Source organism: Akebia trifoliata, chromosome 10 (genome assembly GCF_017979445.1).
Source record: "Akebia trifoliata isolate Shusen 1 chromosome 10, ASM1797944v1, whole genome shotgun sequence".
Lineage (NCBI taxonomy): Eukaryota > Viridiplantae > Streptophyta > Magnoliopsida > Ranunculales > Lardizabalaceae > Akebia > Akebia trifoliata.
The window spans coordinates 25084633-25095303 of NC_141384.1; the positions used below are offsets into that span (position 1 = coordinate 25084633).

The 10671-nt window shown below is 36.6% G+C and overlaps 1 pseudogene; it reads right to left on the reverse strand.

The window, feature by feature from the left end:
- Window positions 1–6267: 6267 nt before the first annotated feature.
- On the reverse strand, window positions 6268–9278 carry LOC147393412 (putative wall-associated receptor kinase-like 16 pseudogene; annotated as a pseudogene).
- Window positions 9279–10671: the final 1393 nt, after the last annotated feature.

A 10671-nucleotide genomic window follows, 5' to 3' on the forward strand; every position in this document is an offset into this window, starting at 1 on the left:
TCATGTACCTATGGCAAGGATGTACATCTCCCGGGACGTTTTATTTGATGAACATTGCTTCCCATTCTCTGATTCTACATTCCCTTCTTCTAATTCTAACTCACGTCCCAATTCATTTGCTAGTTTACCATTCCATCTCACCCCACACTCCAGGCTTCCTTCTAATAATAACCAATCCTCATCTCGGCCCACTCATATATCCATTCCCACCAACACACCGACAAGTTCACATCATCCAATATTCCTGAGCCCACTTCCCCTGCAAGCCCATCCCATTCCTTACCTTTGGCACCTCTTCTCGAACACCTTCTCGAATCTTCCTCTCCTCTTCTTCTTCGCTATCTACTCCCACATCCACCCATGGCCATCCTATGCAAACTAGATCAAGTATATTTTATGGAAAGAATCTGGTGTCCTGGAGCTCCAAGAAGCAAAATACAATAGCTAGATCAAGTATTGAGGCTGAGTATAAGGCCCTTGCTCATGCCACTTGTGAATTGCTCTGGCTACAGTCACTTATGACTGAATTGGGTATTTTCTTATCCACACCTCCCACTCTTTTTTGTGACAATTTGGGAGCAACATACCTGTCCATGAACCCAATCATGCATTCTCGGAGAAAACACGTAGATATTGATTATCATTTTGTCAGAGACAGAATTCAAGCCAAGGCCCTTCAAGTCTCTTTTCTATCTAGCTAGGACCAGATTGCTGACATCTTTACTAAGCCCTTATCCATTTCAAGATTTGCAACACTTCGATCGAGCCTCACTGTGCTTCCAAACAAGCTTGGCTCGCAGGGGTGTATCAACCATATCAGCATCATCACATCAGATCATTCCTCCAAGGACACCTCATCTGGAAATACAAAATAGTTTGTTAGTTTATTATATACGTGTCCTATTTTCATTTGTAGTAATAAAGTCTGTAACCAAAAGAATATTCTATCTCAAAGTCTATAAATAGTGCTCATGTATCAAATATCATTGAGGGAAGAAATACAAAATTTATTTTCATAGAATCAGTTCTTGTTTCTGTTGTTTTATCACTTCTCAACTTCTTCTTCTTCTCTATTGGTTACTGTACCAACGCCCCAACCTCCCTTTCTCTTTGTTGGTTGCTGTACCAACGTCCCAACTCATCTCTCTAACATCTTGACACGTCTCCATCTTTCTCTCTCACTCTCAGCCATTATCCCTCACATGTTTCATCACCATCAACAGCCTTGCATCAGCCTCTCTCTCCACGTTTCAGCACAACCATCTACTACCTTCGCCATCTCCAACATCATCACTGCAACAGCCACAGTGCACATGAGCCATTGGGATCGTATCTAAAGGAATCAATCCGTCATCCTCGAATCAATAAGTAAGTCGATTTTTATTTAGTTTTCTTCGTGTTCTTCATGGTACATTGTCGTTTACCTCTCTGTTTTTGTATGATTTCCTCACATTAAGGGTTCATGTTGATTTTGGTGTCATGATCATCATGAAATTAGTTTTGGGAAGTTTTTTTTATACCACGTAACATTTTGTCGTACCTTGGATGGTCTGCAATAAGGAGAGGTGCATTGTTTTAATGTTTTGTTTGATTTTTTGCATGTCAATAGAATTAGGAAAACATTTTTTTTTTAATGAATTTTTTGTTTTTATTTTTCTTGTTTACCTATACATGTTAGTAGGATTAGATTGTTTTTTTGTGTATTTTTTATATTTGCATATCAATAGGTTTAGAAAGTTTGTTTTCTTTTTACGTCTTTTTCTACATTTTTGTTTGTTCTTGCATATTAATAGGGTTAGAGAGATTTTTTTTTTAGGTACTTTTGTGTTTTTATATTGATAGGTTAGGAGAATATTTTCATGTTTCCATCTTGTTCATTTTTATTTGTTATTGTTATTTTATTATTTTTGCATGTTAGATGGATTAAAGGATTTTTTTTATCATGATCATTACGTTCAATTTGGATTTACATGATTTATGATGATGTTCGATCTCTCCGTATTATTTTGAGATTTTTCCATGTGATCAGTGTACCCCTTGACTTGACAGATATGCATGTTATTGAATGATAGCTATTTTGACAAAATCAAAAATCATATATACATGTTTGTTTTAGTTAGTTTAAGGATTCGATGAACACGAAAATTTTCTTGTGGATTTTTCTTTCAAATTTGAAAATTTTATGCAATGATATTTGTCAATCTCCAATTTAGTAAGTATGATATCCTGGATTCTTTGTTGTTTAGTAAATTTTCAATTTGGTGATTCTTGGAAAATCCGTAATTTTCTAATTTAGGACTTCTTGTTCATATAATTCTTCTTTTAGGAAATTATTTGCAAGTCATTAGAAAATTCATATTTGGAAACCTTCTAATAAGAGGTTGTATAATTTTCTATTTTGGAAAAAACACATATTTATAAAATTCCATTTTAGGAATTTCATATTTTAGCAATTTACCAATGTAGAAGATTCTGCATCCTTATATTTAGAAGGTTCACATTCATATGGAAACTTGGTAGTTCCTAATTCAAAAATTTATATTTCTTGAAATTTGCTGTTTTAGAGGATGCATCTTTTAAATTTCTAATTTGGGAATTCAGCATATATTTTTGAATTATAATTTGGGGAACTTCAGATTCTCAATTTAGAAATTCTTTGAATTTCAATTTGGCAGTTTCTACTTTGGACAGTTTGGGAAATACTTGCATGTGGAATCTCTTAATTGATTTTAGATCATTGAGCTAATTAGGATTTTTTCAAACTCTTTTATATTTTGTGGAATTCAACGAATAATCATGTAAGGATTGAGACAATTTTAGCCATAAGATTTGTTTGGCAAACCTGACATAAACTGATGATGATGATTAGACTTAGCCTTGATCATAGTCTTTCCCTGTTGACTATAAATTAGTTTTAGATCGTAGTAGAGGCCGATCATGTTGATCGGGCGAGTTAGGTGCTGAACACCTTCTGAAACTCGTAACTGTGTCATTCTATTAGTTAGCATTGGATTTTCGTTAAAGTGTTCTTCATTTCCATCGAGCTCATAGGCATCTTCCAGATTTCTAGCCATGCTTCCTTCCGGTCCTTTGCCCCTTTAATCATCAAGGGGATTTCTTGTTGACTCGGAGATCTGTTCTAACACTTCTACCTTGCTCTTGATGTTGTTTATGTCCATTGCAAAAATTGCCAAGATTTTACGAATCTCCGCGAGTTCAGATTCAGAGGCCATTTCTGATGGTTCACTTGGTGCTGAATTTCGTCCCAAATGACCTGACTCTCGACTCCAACTAGGTGGTGGACGCTTAAGCTTAGGAGCAATGATATCCTGAAATCCCATCAAAAGTGGATTATTCGTTGCAGACCCGAGGGTAGGTTTTAACAATTAGAAATAAATGTCCCTCTTGATAGCGTTTATTAAATTAACCCCTTAGATTCAAAGTCTCTAACCGATGAAACATTCCGAGCAAGGGATTACATGAAGATGATTTGCTGATTGATCAAGAATCTTAGGAAATTTTTAAATCGTCACCCTAGTTATACATGTCAAATTATAAATTTTGGGGATTTTATTCCCACCATTTTTCAGTTAAAAGTATTTTTCTTTTTCTTGATTTTTCTTTGTACTTGGCTGATGAAGATGATGATAAAGATGAAATTTCAATTCCTATGTTCCATGATTTTCTCAAAAACTATTTCAAACCCTAGGTAAGCGCATTTTACCCTCTTATGTAGATATGTTATGATCGTGCAAAGTTTGTTATCATAGAACATTTAACAATCACCTTAGGATCCTTCTTTAAAATTGCGACCTCTCTTACTTTGGATTTGTGCTTATCAAATCATTTTCAAATCGAGTCCTGAATAAATCGATGGAACGAGGAAGAGGACCCATCAGTTGCTTGGTGGTTTTGATTGAGCTGTTGCAATTTTGAATCTATAGTTTTGTAACGTCTTGAACTTTTCTTTATTCTTGGTTTATGTTACAATTTTTTTTTATTCTTTCTTACATGATCTTTTTTCTTGATCTATGGTTTTCATTTCTGTCATTTTTGGATTGCTTTTCTTTATTAAAGATATTGATAGATTGTTAATAAGTACATATTTTGTATAGAAAACATTCATAAGTCTTAGTATACAGCATGTAGACATGAAATGTTCGCCATGAACCTCAATGCTACATTGTTTGGAGTCGCCACCATTCTTTTTTGGAATGGGTGTGAATGGGTACCCGGATTGATTCTTTTGAAAACTATTTTTTTTCATGGCATTGTAATGACTCTCATATGTTGGAAAGGGCAAGGTCTACCTAAGATCTAGGTAAGGAGGTCCGGTTAGAGGATGGGGAAGGTGTTAGGCACCCCATCCTCTCCACCAAAGGTGGTTACCTTGCTTGGCCATTTTATTTTGTAAAACTTGATAAAACAAATACTAGAGATGCATGAGAATGTATGACAATGGTGGTGTGTGTATTAAAGTGAAGTGTCCCCTTTTTCAAAAGGGTTTTGATTTCAAAGTGATATTAAGGGGCATTCTATGGAAGAGAATGACCCATGTAATCACATTGCATTTATGAAATGAATGTTGGTTTAAGCTCTTAGAGAGACTCCATGATGGAGTTCCCTTGAAGCTACAACCTTGATGCATGTATGCATGACTAGAAACTTAGTGTTTCACCCCATCAAGAGGGTGATACATTTCTTCATCATTGTCATGCATAGGTGAGTGTGTGCATTGTGTACAATATGATGCATGAGATTGAGGTGAAAAGGGCTTCAACCCCCATCCTTTCGATCGAACCTTAGTCCAATCTACCGGGGATGGGAGAGGGTATGCATTACATCCTAAGACTTTCTAAAATAAAATAAAGTAGAAGGTTAGAAGAAGAAGATGCAAGCTTTGAAATAGATAGACTACATGTTAAACCCTACCTTGTCCCTTAATGAACTTGAACCTTGAAGAGTAGACTTGAGAGATGAATGAGATGGTTGAGGGTTGAATTGAAGTTTAGAAGATGAGAGAGTGAGTAGAAATTTGAGTAGAGTTTTAGGTTAAGAGATGGGGGCTTGAGAACATGAGTTGTTCATGGAAATTGAGGGTATTTATAGAGTTTTTGGAGAACTTTTGGGGATAAAGTGGTCCAACCCTAAAAATAATGAAAATGGACATAAGGTTTAGGTTGTTTCTTTTTGGATTTTTCATTTGTATGAGGGTAAAGATGACATTTGTGGAGAAACCCTAAAAGCATGCTTTGATCCTTGATTTTTTGGTAAATAGAGGTGAGATAACAAAAGTACTTTTGGGAGGGTGAATAAGGGAGTGACATGTGTAAAGGTGGAGTGGTAGGTAAAAAGTAGATCTTGGTTTATTTGTAAATAACTCATAAAGCAAGGGTGAAAGTGTAGTTTTGAAATGGACCAATGGGAAAACAAAAGCACATTTGGGAGGGTGAATAGGAGGATGACATGTGTAAAGGTGAAGTGGTAGGTGAAAAGTAGACTTTGGTTCATTTGTAAATAACAAATAAAGCAAGGGTAGAAGTATAATTTTGAAATGGACCAATGGGAGAACTCCATGTATGTACTTGAAGATTCCCACCTTTTGAGGGTATAATGGGAAGTTCTCTCACCTTTATAGATTATTACCAAAGACCAACTAACCTTTTTGGTTTGACTAAACTTTTTGAGAAGGGCATTCTTGAGTTTTCACAAAAGAAAGGTTGACTCTCCAATTAGATGATGCATTGGGTGTTGGAGGCTTATGAGGTATCAACATGTGTCATCTTGTGAAGGGGTGAGAGAATGGACTTGGTGTTGGGCTTGGGTATGGACTTGGTGTTGGGTTTGGATATGGACTTGGGTTTGGGCTTAGGATGGACTTGGTTTTGGGTTAGGGATGTGGACTTGGGTTTGGGTTTGGGATATGGACTTGGATTTGGGCTTAGGATGGACTTGATTTTGGGTTAGGACATGGACTTGGATTTGGGTTTGGGATATGGATTTGGATTTGGGTTTGGGTGATGGGCATAGGTTTAGGTGGATTAGGGACAAGGTATGGGCATGCGATGATATGAGATGATGCATGTATGCATGACAATGATGCAAAATAGCAATGTGGGTCCGTCGAAGAACTTGAGTTCTAAATCAAAATTAATTCGAGAAAATTTGGATTTTCCTATGGGTTCGTGCAAATTGGGGTGTCTACACAGCACAACAGTGTAAAAATGTACCAAGGGAAAATTTTAACTAAGATGTCTTGTTGAATGATTATCTAGCCTCCATCTCTAATTCTAGTATGTATTCTTTTAACAAACTTTCTTGACCAGTTGCATCAGCATTGTAAGAATTTGATGGTTCACCTAGCAAATAAATCGCCTCCTCTTGGTTCGGTTGTACCCATGGATGCTCTTGGTACTTTCTCAATCGGTCTAGCTCCGCTGACACCTCCTTCATCATGGGTCTGTCTTCCCCTTTCACATCTATGCATCGTCCTGCTAACTCAACAATTGCCAACAATTGCTCTTTGTCACCCTCATTTTCAACTCGTTTATCAAGAATTTGAAATAAACGGTCCTCTTTAATCGAAGAAACAAAAAATATAGCAAGACTTCTATGTTCCTCGGATCTCTCTGATGAAATGGACTTCTCCCCCGTTAAGAGCTCCACAAGAACAATACCAAAGCTATAAACATCGCTTTTCTCCGTCAACTGACCAGTGTGAAAACATTCAGGATCCAAGTAGCCTAAGGTACCTTGAACGAGCGTAGACATTTGAGTTTGATCAAGAGGTACCAACCTTGAAGCTCCAAAATCGGATACTTTTGTTATGTAATTCTCATCCAATAGTATGTTGGCGGATTTGACATCTCTGTGTAGGACTGGTATTGAATGTGCAGAATGCAAATAAGCTAATGCTCCTGCAGTTTCGGCTGCTATCCTTAAACGATTTTCCCAAGAAAGGGTACTGCTTTCATTGCTCTTGTTGTGAATGTGTTGGAAGAGAGTGCCATTAGAAATGAACTCGTAAACCAACAAAGGAACTTCTGTTTCAAAGCAACAACCCAAGAGTTTCACCACATTTCGATGACTGATTTGAGAAAGAATGTCTACTTCATTTATAAACTGTATAATTTGGCTTTGATCCATTATTTTGGACTTCTTAATGGCTACTACTCTATTATCAGGTAAAATTCCTTTGTACACCGTACCGTAGCCTCCTTGGCCTACAATCCGACTCTCATCATAATTGTTGGTCGCTCTTTTTAGGTCGTCCACAGTAAAAATCTTGGCAATCTTAGAAACACATTTTCGCGAAGAGATTTGTTGCTGCAACAACATACCTCCATTTTGTTGGAAGAATTTCTCTCTGAGTTTGATGAGTTTTCTTTGCTTCAATACCCGGTATAATAAGGAACAACAAACAATTAGAAACAAAAAACCTAGACCAGTACCTGCATTGTAAACAAGTTAAAAGAGTTTAGTTACAAATACCAGTCAAAGACAAGAATGGTTTTAAATCTCACTTTGATGTCTTGTCTTGTTCATGGACGAGACTGAATTGTCTCAGACGAGTCAACTTGTCTCGTATGAGATAAACTAGTTATTAACTTGGTTTAGAATTATTAATAATTATTATATTTATATAAAAATAATTATATATTATTTATAGAATAAGGTTGATTAGAAGATGTTTAGTCATTAAAATATTTTAATAAAAATAAACGAAATCCTGGTTGACTCTGCTGTGTTTTACTGACTTAGACGAGATTTTGAAAATCTTGGCTGAGTAATCTTGTTTAACTCGTGAGATTCCAAAGGCTTGAGACTCATTTTCTATCCATCTCATTGATGTACAATACTGAGTCATCTAGGCCTTGGATGAGATTTGAAACCATGAGGACGTTGAAATTAACACAAGATAAGTTCTCGAAATAGAAGTCCACAAGGGATAATTACTAGAACAAAATTGTGCATTCCATTAACTTGTATTTAAAATTATGTCAAAAGGGGTATTTACCTGTAACAAGTTGGATCACTGGAACTGGTTTTGTATCCCGGGTGCAGCCGCTTCCGATTGCTGTAGCGTCCCCATGGTAGCCTTTTTGACAAGAACACTTATAACTGCCATCATTATTTTCACAATTCGCGTTTGCATGGCAGGGATTTGGGTGCTTCTCACACTCATTGATATCTGGATCAATCAAGCCCATCATCACCAGGAGAAGAAGATAGCTCACATTAAACAAATTGAAATTAAAGAGCTGTGCCATCTTTGTTAAATCCACATGTAATCCCTATTTTCTTTAATGATAGGGTCATGTCACTTTAATCTTAATTACTGATCTCTGAAGAAAAAAGAAATATATAGCACCATGTATATGTTGTTTTAATCTTGTTTATAAACAATAAAGCTATCTTTGGCTGAGGTTTATTTAAAATAAAAAAAAAAATAGTGAAAAGTCACCTTGACATCCTTCTGGGAGATATGGGTTCCCGTCGTAACCGTCCCTGCAGAGACACCGATACCCAGGGCCATTGGTGGAGTTATCAACACATAAGCTATCCCGGCCACAAGCGAAAGGTTCAAAATTTTCCTTTACAGCCTCTTGGCACGTCTCGTTTCCAATAGCCCAGTCCAGCACCACAGGTATATTATCTCTATTGATTGTTCCATTAGCGTAGAGATCCGTTATTTTGAAAGTGAACCATTCTTCATCAGCCAAGAAGGCATAGCTGCACGGGTTATACTGCCAGCAGTTGGCATGATTGAAAAGGCTCCCAAGAAATACGCTGTACCTCCTAAGTCCACTGGGAATTGGAGTCTGGCAACAACCGACACCCGAACAGGACCCATCATTGATCACCTTCGAGTTGTTGCATACTGACACAGACCCGCTCTGGAAATCTTGGTCCCAATAGTCACCGATGATTGCAATGGTGTCACAGCCAATGGCCGTGAACTTGTTACGGGTGGTATTGAATCTAAATGGTGTTTGGTCCATATCGAACCCTGCTGGTACTGCCTTATATTGTTTGCCTTGGCTGTCATAACATCCCACTGCAAATAGACCATTTATGCGCACTTCATCCAACGTTATACTTAGAATCTCAATTTTACCATGACCTTGGAAGGCTTTTGGAGTGCTATAATTCTTGTTGCATGTTACCATATATCCAATATCCCTATAACATCCTTCACCGATACCGAATGGGTAAGGAATATTTACGTTTCCGCATGTTTTTGGGCAATGATCCATTAAGGTTTGGGATGCCACCATTACGGATAACAGGGCAAAATGAAATAAGAGAAATTGTGTGAACATTGCTTCCCCTCTTTGTTTCATATTATTTTCTTATGTTACAGAGAGGGATGGAGCTGGGGGGGGGGGGTGTATAAGAGGCCAAGAGAACCAATAAACACATAAGAAATTGCCTGGATGGAGCTTTAATTTTGAGTGCTTATTTTCTAATTAGAAATTCTTCACTCGGTCAATACTTGGCTGACGAGGAACGGACACAGAACCATATATCTTTCCTTGGGATACACAACTGCAAATCCCCATAAAAGATTTACAGTGTATATCCCTAGGAAAAAGATCTATGATTCTCTGTCCATGCCACATAAGCCGAGTATTTGACCGATTTTCTAATTGGAAAATCATTAGTTTTTTATGCTTTCTAGTTAGCTTACTTTCCTTTGCTTGCTAAGTCAAAGTCTTGCAATTTGCAAATAGTTAATCAAAAACAAAACTTAGTCACAAAATACAAGATACTAAAATCTTAGGGACAATGACTGTGAAGTATTGTTTTCATAAAATATTCACTAAAAAGTCCACCCACAAATTTTACGGAAAACAAAGGATAAACATTATAAAAAGAGAGATCTACAGGGCAGACCTACCTGTTGCAATTTTATTACTAAAACTCCCTTAGCTTATCAAGTTTATTACTGTGCGAGTCTTACTCTATAAATAATGCTGGCATTACCTGTTTTTTGCGCTTGACTGAAGGTATTGAAAATGAATGGCTATCAAACTCCCAAAGTTACAACTACAATTCAACGGTGAAAATTAACTTTTTTTTTTTTTAATTTTTTTTCCTTTATAACCTTGTGGCATTAGATCATGTTTTTGGATGCCACAACTAAAATTCAACGGTTAAAATTAGCTCATTTTTTTTTTTTTTTCTAATTTTGTTTTGAAAATTCTTAGAATTTTGTCCTTTATAATCCTATGTCATCTGGTCATGTATTTGGATCCCACAAATTGATGTTGTTAGGATCCACTCCAAGGTATGTTAAGTAACAAATTAATTTATAGCATCAATTTGAATTTTATAGCCTAGCTCCCCACTACAAGGTTTGCTGGGTAACAAACTTGCTAAAGTAAGGTTTGGTGGGTAATAAACTTCGTAAGGTAACATTCCCTTAGAGTTGTTAGAACTCCAAGGGAGTTTTTATAATAAAAATGCAACAATTAGGTTCGTCGGGTAAATCTCTCTTATAATAAAGAGTCATGATGATTGCACACAGTTTTGGTATGCCGTTGGGTATGTGGCTATAAGGGAATAGAACCATTGGCACGTCAGCTACGTACCCAGCTGCATATCAAAATTCCATGCATTCATCATTATTCTATAAAAAAATCACCATCCAAAGACTTTTTTGTGTTT